Source organism: Podarcis vaucheri (assembly GCF_965113315.1).
Source record: "Podarcis vaucheri genome assembly, chromosome: 6".
NCBI lineage: Eukaryota > Metazoa > Chordata > Lepidosauria > Squamata > Lacertidae > Podarcis > Podarcis vaucheri.
This window is the reverse complement of record NC_138764.1, coordinates 44903033-44917139: the sequence shown is the minus strand read 5'-3', so window position 1 is coordinate 44917139 and position 14107 is coordinate 44903033. Positions and strand designations below refer to the sequence as shown.

At 41.5% G+C, this 14107-nt stretch overlaps 1 protein-coding gene across 3 annotated transcripts in view; it reads left to right on the top strand.

Moving 5' to 3' along the window:
- Positions 1 to 14107, top strand: part of ROR1 (receptor tyrosine kinase like orphan receptor 1) — a 165284-nt gene that overhangs the window by 102018 nt on the left and 49159 nt on the right. The window lies entirely within an intron of this gene.

The following is a 14107-nucleotide window of genomic DNA, read 5'->3' as shown; positions in this document are numbered from 1 at the left end:
TAACCAGAGGTACCACTGTATAAGAAAACAGTGAAAGTACAGAATCAGGGAGCAACACAGCAACTTCAAGATGAAATACGGAAAATGGTGTCCTTTATTAGTGACCATCAAAAAGAAGAGACACAAGGGGTGAAATGTATTTTCCAAGCCAAGGAATGAAACTCTAGACCCATGGTGCCACTGTGGAGAAGACCCTGGCATAAATACTCTTTCAGCAGCTGTGCCATTTGCTATCTTCTCTTGGCAGGGATCTAACACTCGGAGGGGCAGAAGTTAAAGTTTGCATAGAAGGCTCTGCTTTCTGACCTTTAAGCTTAGGCTTAAAGACTATTCTCTAAAATGAGAGATGCCATCTTGGTCAAGTCATGTCTTCTAACCTCAAAGTTTTGCCTTTTTGTTGCTTATTCTTTTACAATAGAATGGGATAATTTTCTGTGTTATAGAATCCTATGTTCCAGGATGCAGATCTCAGTATGTGAACCAGTGTGTTCTCCACCTCCATACTCCATACTGCCAAGATGCGTGTTTTTTTTTTTTTTTTGGCTCTTTAAAATCTATTAAATGGGTGGGGTATTTTTGAAACTTACATGATACAACCGTCAGTTGTTAATGGTGCTAAGAAACAGGGCAAAAAGCACCACATGCAGAGTCATTGGTAGTAGTGACAGTCTTGCTCCTAATGTATCAAAGGAGTCCCTGTCTCCTACTCTGTTACCCAGGGGGGTGCCAATGTGGTGCTTGTGGCTGCCTGTGTGTCCGCCAATAACTCCTGTAGCAGCTGTGCAATGTCTTGGTTTCAGTAAGTGTACCCTCAAAAATCCACAATGCATGAGACTCCTGTTTGCACTGGCTCATCTTCTTCTATATGTCTCCATAGCAGCCATTTTGTGTTACACCACACTCCCATGACAGTCGTTTTTTGACTGGAGCCTTCAACAGTTTCTCAAAATTCCAAATGCATCCACTGGCCCTAAAAGTTTGGTGAGTCTTGCTCTAACCCATCCTGCTGGCTAGCAGCAAAGAGGCATGGGTGAAATGAACAGGATGATTTCCCTAGCAGTACAGTAATGTCCCGATGCTTCATAATGCAGTACAGGCCCAGGACAACATGAGTCATCTTTATTTGTCCTAAGCACTCCATCCTCCTCATTTGGAATTTGGGCCTGAAAGGAAAAGCATGGGTGCCTGGAGTGTAAGTTGTAAGCAAGCACATTTTGTGATATTGCACAGCATCACTGCTGATCACAGTGCGCATCTGTTAAGACCTCGGCTTTAGCCTCCAATCAGTGAGCTTTGTGGAGCTTGGTTTGAGGTGTTATGCATTTTCTTACCGGTGGTGTTATCTGAAATTTGTTGTTGGTTACAATGGACTCTAAAGCATTATCTCTGAAAGAAGGCATCAAATAATATTTCTAGATATTTCTCTATTCCAGATTCTGTCTGTAATCCAGTTAGTATTTTGTGTAAAACTGCTGTGCAATGGTAGCCTGGGTGTCAATTAGAGAAGGCAAGGGGGATTTCCCTCCTTAGCGCTGCACACATGATTATTTCTCAGTGGTTCTAACTTCACACAAAGCAACCATGTTAAAACAATTAAGTGCACTATGTTAAAACAATTAAATGTGCTATGTACAATTTAAGGAATGCATGCCAAAAGCTCAAATTATTGGCTTCTTAAAAAGGTGTGGCAGTCCTGTGTTGGCAATGTTTCTATAGCTACTCTGATATTTATAAAAAATGCCTTAATACATTGCTTCTTTGCTGTTTAACCTTGAATGTGTCCAAGAACTCAGATTTGACCTTGCTAGAGCTTACTCCTCCTTGCTAAAAATATATTTCCTTCTCCCACTGAAATCTCAAGGTGCCCCTGGAAGGTAGTTTTTTATTTCACATTGGTGAATGGGCACACTTTAAACATAAAAGTTGTTTTTATGGGCATTCTATCCTATTTCACAGTTCACTAAAAGCTCTTTAGGTTTTTAATTAGTGATGTTTAGTTAGTATTCATGCTTATTTGAAACTAAGTATCCCTTAAATTCCCCAAGCAAAGTGTGTTTGTTTAGAAGATTTACTTAACATCTCCAGTGGCACAAGACATTTTCATGTTCTTTGTTCTGAGGCAAAAAAGAAACCTAGTCTCAAATCCTCCTGCAAATCACTTTAAAACAACAATTCCAGCTTTGAAAGTCTCTCTCTCTCTCTCTCTCTCTCTCTCTCTCTCTCTCTCTTGGTTCCATAGAAAAATCGCTTTCCTTGAGCTGCGTAAGAAATAAGTGTTGATGTACTAACTATACAATCCTAAATGGCAACCTGTTATGAAGTAGCCCAAGCATATATTTGCTATACTTTCCACTAAACTTTCCCCTCAAAGTAACTTTCCTCCCATATATTTTCATTGTCTTTACAAATTCTGATGTTGAGTATTTGTTTAGCATTTGACATCCAATCTCTAATGGGATTTAATATTTGGTGCCCGTTATTTGATATTTGACAGCATTATATATTTAACAGCCAATGGCCATTTTATATTTAATGTTCATCAGTTTGTAGTCTATATTTTATAATCGTAGCTTTTATATTCTGCATAGGCAGCCCAGACTCAGAAACAGGCTTCATCCCTATCGGATGCATTAGAGGATGTTGTGAATAGGAAAAGTCCACTTCTGTTATGGGGGAAGATTTTGCATCTATCATGCAGACACCACTAAACAAACAAGTGGCCTGTCAGCAGTAATAGCATCAAACACCAGTCAGTTTGAAAGTAGAGGGACAAATTCCAGGCCCTCCCTCCCTTCTCTAAAAGTGATCAGCATTGTCAAATCTGACAATGTTAACTACCCTTGTTTTTCCTGAATGATGAATATTTTGGTGGTGGTTTTTTGAGAACAAAAACCTTTATGAACTATCATCAGTATTCTCCCCAATGTGATTTAGTAGACGTTCATTCAGTGGTGCATTGATGCCCTATAACAAGAACTTTATTTATAATCTGAAGTGTTTATGCTGAGTGTGAGATGACTGGTTCCAAAACTTACATTAATTTAAAGGAATGAGTACCCCATCCTACTCCCCTGAGTGACGCAGCAGCCATAACGGTGGGATACATGGGACAAGCATAAATAGAGCACAAAATATATACCACTGTGTGACTTGCTTTCTGATATCCCATCCAAGCATTTTTAATATCTTCACACCTGGTATGGATTAAGGAAATGGCAGTGAGGTTTAACCAGGACTGTTTTGCCAAGTTCCTTTCTCTATATATGTCAAGAATAAATGACTGACAGAATTTATCCAGTCAGCACATCCCCAAGCTTACCGGTACTCACATTTTGTGGAGGCTTGTGAGGTTTAAAAGGCCCAGTTCTCTGTGTGTGTTCCCACTCTTGGGTTAAAAATTCCAATCTGAAACAAAAGCCTAAGCAAAATATAACCTTAGCCTGCTTTTCATAATAGTTGGTGAAAACTCAAACCTGATTAGAGTTCTTTTCTTCTTCTAAAATACTGATTCTGATTTCTATCAAGATTCCTGAGAACTGCACTTTAAAAACACTGCGGCCCCAAGAGAACGGACCCTTTGGGTTTTAGAGATGCAAATAGATCAAATTTGCATGCTATTTCCTATTCTCTGTGATACTACAGGGAAGTGCAAGCCTGGCCCTTAAATGAACAGAAGGCCAGCCCTGAAATTCAGGAGTGGGGACTGGATCTGGGAGATGGGCCAGATCCTTATCTCCACACACCCCTTCAGGCTCTGCCTACCTGTCGGTTACCTGACATCACAAAGATGTTGGGTGAACCCTGTGAGCTGTTAGGTGACCACTGTGGAGCATTACAGAAGTGCTGAGCATAGGACTTCCCAAACGCAGCTGATACCATTTGGGAATTGCTGCACAAGTGGCTTTGAAGGCACTGCCAATCAGCTGATTGACGTTGCCTGCAAAAGCCTCTTTTGTCCAATCCTATCTTTACCTGCCCCATATATGAACATCAGGTTTGGGACCGGTGGGTGTGGCCAAATGGAAAGGCCTGGTGGGTCTAATTAGGCCCATGGGCTGCAGGTTCCCCAGCCCTCCTGAATTGCTTCTCACCTTGAAGAAATGGCACATTATGAATCACAAACTGAAGCACCACTGGACCATGTAGAATTATTCTCAAGATGGCCCAATTAATTTGCTATCTTATCAGTGAAGTATGATGTTTACCTCCAGCTAACTTATCACCCTGGTAATATTTGAAGGTTAGAATTCTATAGAACAGGCAGATAATACTTCTACTGCTTATGACAGGGTTGCCAGTTTAGATAAGATGGGACACTGGCATGGGCATATAAAAGTTATGACACTGGAAGATGAGCCCCTCAGGTCGGAAGGTGTCCAACATGCTACTGGGGAAGAGCGGAGGACAAGTACAAGTAGATCCAGAGCTGATGAAGTGGCTGGGCCAAAGCCGAAAGGACGCTCAGTTGTGGATATGCATGGAAGCGAAAGGAAAGTCCAATGCTGTAAAGAAAAATATTGCATAGGAACCTGGAATGTAAGAACCATGAACCTGGGTAAGTTGGATGTGGTCAAAAATGAGATGGCAAGAATAAATATTGACATCCTGGGCATCAGTGAGCTAAAATGGACGGGAATGGGCGAATTCAGTTCGGATGACTACCATATCTACTACTGTGGGCAAGAAACCCGTAAGAGAAATGGAGTGGCCCTCATAGTCAACAAAAGAGTGGCGAAAGCTGTACTGGGATGCAGTCTCAAAAATGATAGAATGATCTCGATACGAATCCAAGGCAGACCTTTTAACATCACAGTAATCCAAGTTTATGCACCAACTACTGGTGCTGAAGAAACTGAAATTGACCAGTTCTATGAAGACTTACAAAACCTTATCGAAGTGACACCAAAGAAGGATGTTCTGCTCATTATAGGGGATTGGAATGCTAAAGTAGGGAATCAAGAGATAAAAGGAACAACTGGCAAGTTTGGCCTTGGAGATCAAAACGAAGCAGGGCAAAGGCTAATAGAGTTCTGTCAAGAGAACAAGCTGGTCATCACAAACACGCTTTTCCAACAACACAAGAGACGACTCTACACATGGACATCCCCAGATGGGCAACATCGAAATCAGATTGATTATATTCTCTGCAGCCAAAGATGGAGAAGCTCTATACAGTCAGCAAAAACAAGACCTGGAGCCGACTGTGGCTCAGATCATCAGCTCCTTATAGCAAAATTCAAGCTTAAACTGAAGAAAGTAGGAAAAACCACTGGACAGGTAAGATACAATCTAAACCAAATCCCTTATGAATACACAGTGGAAGTGAGGAACAGGTTTAAGGATTTAGATTTGCTGGACAGAGTGCCTGAAGAACTATGGATGGAGGCTCGCAACATTATACAGGAGGCAGCAACTAAAACCATCCCAATGAAAAAGAAATGCAAGAAAGCAAAGTGGCTGTCCAACGAGGCCTTACAAATAGCGGGGAAGAGAAGGCAAGCAAAATGCGAGGGAGATAGTGAAAGATACAGGAAATTGAATGCAGATTTCCAAAGAACAGCAAGGAGAGACAAGAAGGCCTTCTTAAACGAGCAATGCAAAGAAATAGAGGAAAGCAACAGAATGGGAAGAACCAGAGATCTGTTCAAGAAAATCGGAAATATGAAAGGAACATTTCGTACAAAGATTACCATAATAAAGGACAAAAGTGGTAAAGATCTAACTGAAGCAGAAGACATCAAGAAGAGGTGGCAAGAATACACAGAGGAATTATACCAGAAAGATATGGATGTCTCGTACACCCCAGGTAGTGTGGTTGCTGACCTTGAGCCAGACATCCTGGAGAGTGAAGTCAAAGGGGCCTTAGAAAGCACTGCAAATAACAAGGCCAGTGGAAGTGATGGTATTCCAGCTGAACTGTTTAAAATTTTAAAAGATGATGCTGTTAAGGTGCTACACTCAATATGCCAGCAAGTTTGGAAAACTCAGCAGTGGCCAGAGGATTGGAGAAGATCAGTCTACATTCCAATCCCAAAGAAAGGCAGTGCCAAAGAATGCTCCAACTACCGCACAATTTCACTCATTTCACATGCTAGCAAGGTTATGCTTAAAATTCTACAAGGAAGGCTCAAGCAGTATGTGGACCGAGAACTCCCAGAAGTGCAAGCTGGATTTAGAAGAGGCAGAGGAACCAGAGACCAAATTGCAAACATGCGCTGGATTATGGAGAAAGCTAGAGAGTTCCAGAAAGACATCTACTTCTGCTTCATTGACTATGCAAAAGCCTTTGACTGTGTTGACCACAGCAAACTATGGCAAGTTCTTAAAGAAATGGGAGTGCCTGATCACCTCATCTGTCTCCTGCGAAATCTCTATGTGGGACAAGAAGCTACAGTTAGAACTGGATATGGAACAACTGATTGGTTCCAAATTGGGAAAGGAGTACGGCAAGGCTGTATATTGTCTCCCTGCTTATTTAACTTATATGCAGAATTCATCATGCGAAAGGCTGGGCTGGATGAATCCCAAGCCGGAATTAAGATTGCCGGAAGAAATATCAACAACCTCAGATATGCAGATGACACAACCTTGATGGCAGAAAGTGAAGAGGAATTAAAGAACCTTTTAATGAGGGTGAAAGAGGAGAGCGCAAAATATGGTCTGAAGCTCAACATCAAAAAAACGAAGATCATGGCCACTGGGCCCATCACCTCCTGGCAAATAGATGGGGAAGAAATGGAGGCAGTGAGAGATTTTACTTTCTTGGGCTCCATGATCAGTGCAGATGGTGACAGCAGTCACGAAATTAAAAGACGCCTGCTCCTTGGGAGAAAGGCGATGGCAAGCCTAGACAACATCTTAAAAAGCAGAGACATCACCTTGCCAACAAAGGTCCGTATAGTAAAAGCCATGGTTTTCCCAGTAGTGATGTATGGAAGTGAGAGCTGGACCATAAAGAAGGCTGATCGCCGAAGAATTGATGCTTTTGAATTATGGTGCTGGAGGAGACTCTTGAGAGTCCCATGGACTGCAAGAAGATCAAACCTCTCCATTCTGAAGGAAATCAGCCCTGAGTGCTCACTGGAAGGACAGATTGTGAAGCTGAGGCTCCAATACTTTGGCCACCTCATGAGAAGAGAGGACTCCCTGGAAAAGACCCTGATGTTGGGAAAGATGGAGGGCACAAGGAGAAGGGGACGACAGAGAATGAGATGGTTGGATGGTGTTCTTCAAGCCACTAGCATGAGTTTGATCAAACTGCGGGAGGCAGTGGAGGACAGAAGTGCCTGGCGTGCTCTGGTCCATGGGGTCACGAAGAGTCGGACACGACTAAACGACTAAACAACAACAACAACAAAATCTTTACCTGCCCCATATATGAACATCAGGTTTGGGACCGGTGGGTGTGGCCAAATGGAAAGGCCTGGTGGGTCTAATTAGGCCCATGGGCTGCAGGTTCCCCAGCCCTCCTGAATTGCTTCTCACCTTGAAGAAATGGCACATTATGAATCACAAACTGAAGCACCACTGGACCATGTAGAATTATTCTCTCTCTTTTTTTTTTTTATAAAATTTTTATTGGGTTTTCACATTTTATATAGACAAAGACAAAGACAAAAACACAAAAAACATAAAAACAAACAAACAGAAAAGTAAAACAACAAACATATATAGTTTCCAGAAAAAACTTATTTTCTAACCCTGGTCATTGACTTCCCCCCCACCCCCTCCCTTGCATCCCTATTCCCAAATTTGTATCAGCAAATTGGCATTTCCTTATCCATCTTAATATTAGTCCTTTATATATATATATATATATATATATATATATATAAAAAGCAAAATTAAATTTATTCTAAGTTGGACCTCAGTTCCCTTCCAACGATTTCCCATTTTGTCTTAAATAATAATCTTGTTAGCTAAATCCCATAGTCTTAAGTGTTGTTGAAACTAGATTCTTCCCTCCCTCCCTTCCCCGGTTTGTGTCCCTTCCGAAAACATGTCCAAAATAGCAATTATTAGCCCGGATTCCTTACGTCCGAGGCTCTCAAATCTCTTTCAGTCCCTCTCCGCCGGCCTAGTTGGCAATCCTTTATGTCGGTCTTCACGTCTCGAAAGAGTTCTTTCACAATCAGTCCAAAATCTCTTCCCATATTTGCAAGCAACTGCTGAGGAATTTCCACAAGGCATGAATTTTGAACATAATCAAAGTCAGAGTCTATGTGGAGGCCCCAATTATACTTCTTTATTTTAAATTCCTTGATTTCATAAATTCCCAGGGCCTCCACTTTCATCTTCTGGATCTTTCGTAGATTTGTAGTAGGTTCAGTCCAATAGTCTCCTTGTTTATATTCCACAGATGTCTGCTTCTGGACAATATTTTCCCATTTCAGTTCTTCTCTTTCTTGTTTTGTCTTCTCCTCTTCTTTGGTTATCATTTCCGGCTCAGCTGTGGATTCTTTCTCAGCCAGGTTCTCATTACATTGAACAGAACTACTTATTTCAGGATTCAAGGTCATCAATTGTTCACTCATAGCCGTAGTCTGTTCCTGTAAGATTCCAACCAAATAAAACATCCTTTCGATTTCTCCCAGTATCTTTCCATCCACAGCCATTGTAATTCCACAGATTTCCCCCTAGAGGGAATCTGGTTACTTAGTGTTCTTTTCTCCAACAGTCCTCTGTCTTATTATTGATTCTTTGTTTCCAACAATTTTAGTTCAATTGTAACTCCTTTTAATCCAGAGGGGTCTTAAGTAGCAATTTTTCTACTATTAACAGTCCGTTTGACAGCTTTAACAGCTGTCAAACTCTGCTCTTCTTATACCAGCTCCAAAGTAGGACACTCCCGAGCCCGGGAGGGGGGGTTGCTTACAACAGAAATATACCCCTTCCAACACTCCTCTCTCCTGCTCAAAAAAAGATTCCTTTTCCAAATCTTGGAAGTTACTGTCTTTTTAAACTCACCCTTTACAGGGTAGGCACTCCAGCTTAGTTCTTTTATCGTTGCTCTGGATCGTCTGCAAGGGGGGGGTGCGGACTTCCTTTTAACACATCCCCCGATCGTCTCAAATTCAATAGGTGAAATTCTTAGAATCCAAATTCAATTAACTCACGGGTTCTTTTTCTCAGCCGAATTTCAAGGAAGGAAGTCAGCGCTCTCCGGTCATGGCTCGCGGCTTCGCTCAGCAGAGGTAGCGATGGACTCTCGGTGCCACGCCACCCCCCGTATCCCCTCCGCAGCCTTTAAAAAGGCTCTTTGCGAATCAGGGGGGGCGCTTAAGGCACCCACCGAGTCTTCAGTCCGCAGGCTTTCGTGCCTGCGGTTTTAAGGGTCCCCGTGTCGCCGGCACGGCAAAGACCCGTCCCCCGCTGAGCCGATTCCCTCCGGAGCTCGGAGGGAATCCGCCATTCCCAGATCGCGCCAACCCCGGAAGTCTCTGGACCATGTAGAATTATTCTCAAGATGGCCCAATTAATTTGCTATCTTATCAGTGAAGTATGATGTTTACCTCCAGCTAACTTATCACCCTGGTAATATTTGAAGGTTAGAATTCTATAGAACAGGCAGATAATACTTCTACTGCTTATGACAGGGTTGCCAGTTTAGATAAGATGGGACACTGGCATGGGTGGTGCTACCATTATGAGCTGTTTGGCCACAACTTTCTGGCCTTCAAACTCTATTAGAGCAACTTGGACCAAGGGGAAGCGGAAAATATCCCATGCAGGTAATACATGAATTTGGCTGATGGGCCCAAGAGTGGTGAGTTTAGACTAAGAAATTGTATACTTCAGGAAATGGCCATGCATACGAGGGTTTGAAACACCTCAAGACTAGAGTCAGTTCACATTCTGTACAACCATGAGTATCCCAGTGGACATGACATGGGGATGAAATAACATCTGGGCAGGTGCAAACTCGTTGACAGGAATTCCTTCCTGGCCTTGATTTACACGAACTTGTGGACTGGATTTAGAATTTTGACTTGCCATGCACATGCAAATTATTACCAAGAAGCCGTTTCTGTCAACGTGCCATTCTGGGTCAGGCTTTTGTTCACCATCCCCCCTTTTTTTACAGTGTTTGAACCTATGTATATGTAATCAGACATGCAGGGAAGTTTGGAAAAACATCAACTAAATATGTGGGCTTTCAGTGCTTTCTTCACCTATTGAACACAGAAATCTGGCAATTACTGTGGCTATACGGAGGGAAAAGGTAATAAAGTTATGGTTTGCAGTGCAGGGAGAAAGATATTCGATAAATACTCTATGAAGAACTAGTGGTGGAAGATCTTGCCTCCCAATGTTTCTTCAGATTCTTATCTCATTCTAGGCCATTGATTCTTTCTGAGTAACATCTCTGTCTTGGCTTCTTCATAAAACAGAGATTTCAAGGTCTCACAACAGTGATCAATATAACTCTTTAGTGTGTCTCCACAAAAGAATAATCTTCTTTACAGTCTCAGATAGATGACTCACTTGAGTGGCGTATCTAGTGCTGGGTGATGAAAGATGACCACTTTTGGTTTCATCAGTGCCAAGACTCCAATTGAGTTGTCATTGCAGTGACAATTATATCCATACTGAAAACCAGACTTCCACTGAAAGGCATATATAATATAATTATCTGTATAGCAAATACCATTGGAATAAATGCATGTTACTTTCTATTATTAATGCCGTGAGGAAGCTTTGTATCTGACCAAGTAAACTTTGAATAGGCCCATTAAGATCACTGAATTTAAGTGTGTAACTTCGGTAGATTTGGTCCAGTGATCCCAATGGGTTAAGTGTCTAAGTATCACTTATGAGTCAGCTACATTAGTGAAAAAAACAGTGTTTTGAATGTGTTATAAACATGTAACACCAGATGGCACTGGACAGTAAAAATAATAATAATTCTGTGCGATTTTCCATAGCATTATTTTTCTTTTGTTATAACGATTTAATTTCTGACTTATTTATAGTGGGTTAGATCCACCCTTACTCAGATACAACCCACAATTCTTAATCAAAAAATGATCAGTGTGTATTTTACAATCATTTTCTTTAATTTAAAAAGTGATATATAAAATATATACACAAGTGTTAAACAATACTGAGATATTTATGAAGCTGAAAGCAAATAAAATCAAAATGTTGTTTTAAAAGAATTACCGTATTTTTCGCTCTATAAGACGCACCAGACCGCAAGATGCATCTAGTTTTTGGAGGAGGAAAACAAGAAAAAATATATTCTGAATCTCAGAAGCCAGAACAGCAAGAGGGATCGCTGCGCAGTGAAAGCAGCAATCCCTCTTGCTGTTCTGGCTTCTGTGATAGCTGCACAGCCTGCATTCGCTCCATAAGACGCACACACATTTCCCCTTACTTTTTAGGAGGGAAAAAGTGAGTCTTATAGAGCAAAAAATATGGTAACTGGAAACTTGTTGTAAGGAATGTAGCACAGTACTTCTCAAAAAAAAATTGCGGACCTCTTAAAAAATGCTAATACATTTTTCTTTTCTTTAGCACTGTTATTGTCATCAAAACCACTATCCTATTATGAGAATTATGGGCCTTAAGCCTGGCTGCTGAGAAGGGCTCCTTTACCTGGTAAATTTTTAGGGGGAAACTAGCAGACAGCACAAGGGCTATGCTATGAAAATCATGTGCCCCAGGCCATGGACCCAGTCAACAGAAAAATAAATGAAACAAGTACAGCATCAAGTATAGATATTCTTGGAGGTTCTGCAACCTTTCTGCAGGCCAGGAAATTCTAATTTGAAAAAGTAAATAAATAACAGAAGCAATGCAATGAGAAACATGGGAGTACGGCTTTGGACAAAGCTGAAGCAAAAGTAAAAAATAGAATGAGCAATGTGGTTTGGATCAAGCATCTCTTGTAGAGAGATATGCTCAGGAGAGTGTGTGGTGCTGAGGTGTGTTTTTTTCTTCTGATTTTCCTTTGCCTCCTGCAGCTGCTTGTGTCATCCCAGAATCTGTTCAGGAAGGTTAAATCTCCAGAGCAGATTTCTCTGTGTGAGTGAAAGTTGCAAGATGCCCCCACTGGATAAAATAACTTTATAAGAAGCTCTTCCATTCATGGAACTCAAAGCCTACATCCAAAGCATTATTTATTGGCAGACTCTCAAAAGAAATATATTATCTTATTATTACTAGAAAGCAAACAATAGACAAGAAACAAAAATATTTCATCATAAATGTGCATTGTTTTATAAGCAGAATCTACATTTATATTTATAAATATCCATACAACATTTCATTTTTGCATATTTTTAGTTATTTCAACAGCCAACTGGCCATCCAAAACACTTTTATATAATTTTAATCCCACAAAATATTCTGAGACAATTTCCCTGTTGCTAAATCTCATGGAAATTTTGGCATTCAGATTACCTGACTATATGGTACCTCTTTTAGACAATATATCATTTATATTGCCTTAAAATTCTTGGCTTCATGGTGCCATGTATGTTAAAAGCTGGTTCCATGAAAACATTTATGGATGAATTATAATGCTTTCAGCCTCTGTGTTTACATTGGGAATACTTGGCTGACTTTTAAATAAACTTTACTACCAGGTGGGCTTGAAAGAGAACTTTTCTTCCCTTTTGTGTGTGTGTGTTCGTGTGTTTGTGGGGTTTTTTTTACAATGAGAGTGTAGTGTCCTTACTATGCATGACTTTATTGGCTTTACACAAACACCTGATTCAGTTAAAACCTAACTTTTTAAATACAAGCAGAGTGGAATTCAGTGCCACAGTCAGCAAAAACATTACTGCTTGGCTGGCAGAACAGTCTCTCCCCCCACAACCCTGCCACTGCCAGGCTGTCCTAGGGCTTCTCTCAAACCCCCAAAGCAGATTTGGGAAGGTGGATTGAGAAGCCCAATTACACTACCAGGAGTTCCTAGTATTTTCAAAGTCAACTGTGCCAATAATTTGTTTGTGCTCCTACACACACAAGTAAGCATGGATGCCTGTGTAGTCTGAACAGCTGCTTTTGTCTTCAGTGTAATTTTGATCTTAAAACTGGTATTAACATTCAACACCTTTGAAAGCACATCACATTTTTCAAATTTTGGCAAGTCATGAGGATGCGCTGTAGGAAGTGGAAAGGGACTTTGAGACTTGGAAGCTCCAGTAGATGATTATAGCTTGCCATATGGCTACCTGAGCCCAAACCTCTTATGTTACATTACAGTGGTACCTCGGGTTAAGAACTTAATTCGTTTTGGAGGTCTGTTCTTAACCTGAAACTGTTCTTAACCTGAGGTACCACTTTAGCTAATCGGGCCTCCCGCTGCTGCCGCGCCGCCAGAGCACAATTTCTGTTCTCATCCTGAAGCAAAGTTCTTAACCCAAGGTACTATTTCTGGGTTAGCGGTGCCTGTAACCTGAAGCGTCTGTAACCTGAGGTACCACTGTACTTTTATTTTGTTTGTATCCTAGTCTACATTTCTACATACAGTGTTAAGCTACTGAGTGTGATTGTGGCATTGCAATAATCTTCTCCTCAAAAGCTACAAAAACACATACACACACCCTGATTAGTCCCTGGAGATTTAGCTTGTATGGAATCTCATAGTCAGGGGTGGTCCTTTGACCACTGGTGTGGTGTAGTGGTTAAGAGTAGTAGTCTCGTAGTAGTAGTCTTCTGGTGAACCAGGTTCGCATCTCCGCTCCTCCACATGCAGCTGCTGGGTGACCTTGGGCCAGTCACACTTCTCTGAAGTCTCTCAGCCCCACTCACCTCACAGAGTGTTTGTTGTGGGGGAGGAAGGGAAAGGAGAATGTTAGCCGCTTTGAGACTCCTTCGGGTAGTGATAAAGCGGGATATCAAATCCAAACTCTTTTTCTTCTATGATGAGGCAGAGTGAGGCAACTGCCTCAGGTGGTACGTGCTGGGGGGCAGGGAAGGCAGATCTGTGAGTGCCATGTGGCCTACCGTGTACCCCCTAGGTTGGCCTTCTGCCCTCAAGTGCAGTGGAAGATACAGTTGTACCTCCCGAACACCACAAAGCTGTAAGTGAGTGTTCCGGTTTGCGAACGTTCTTTGGAACCCGAATGTCCAACATGGGCTCCGCAGCTTCCGATTG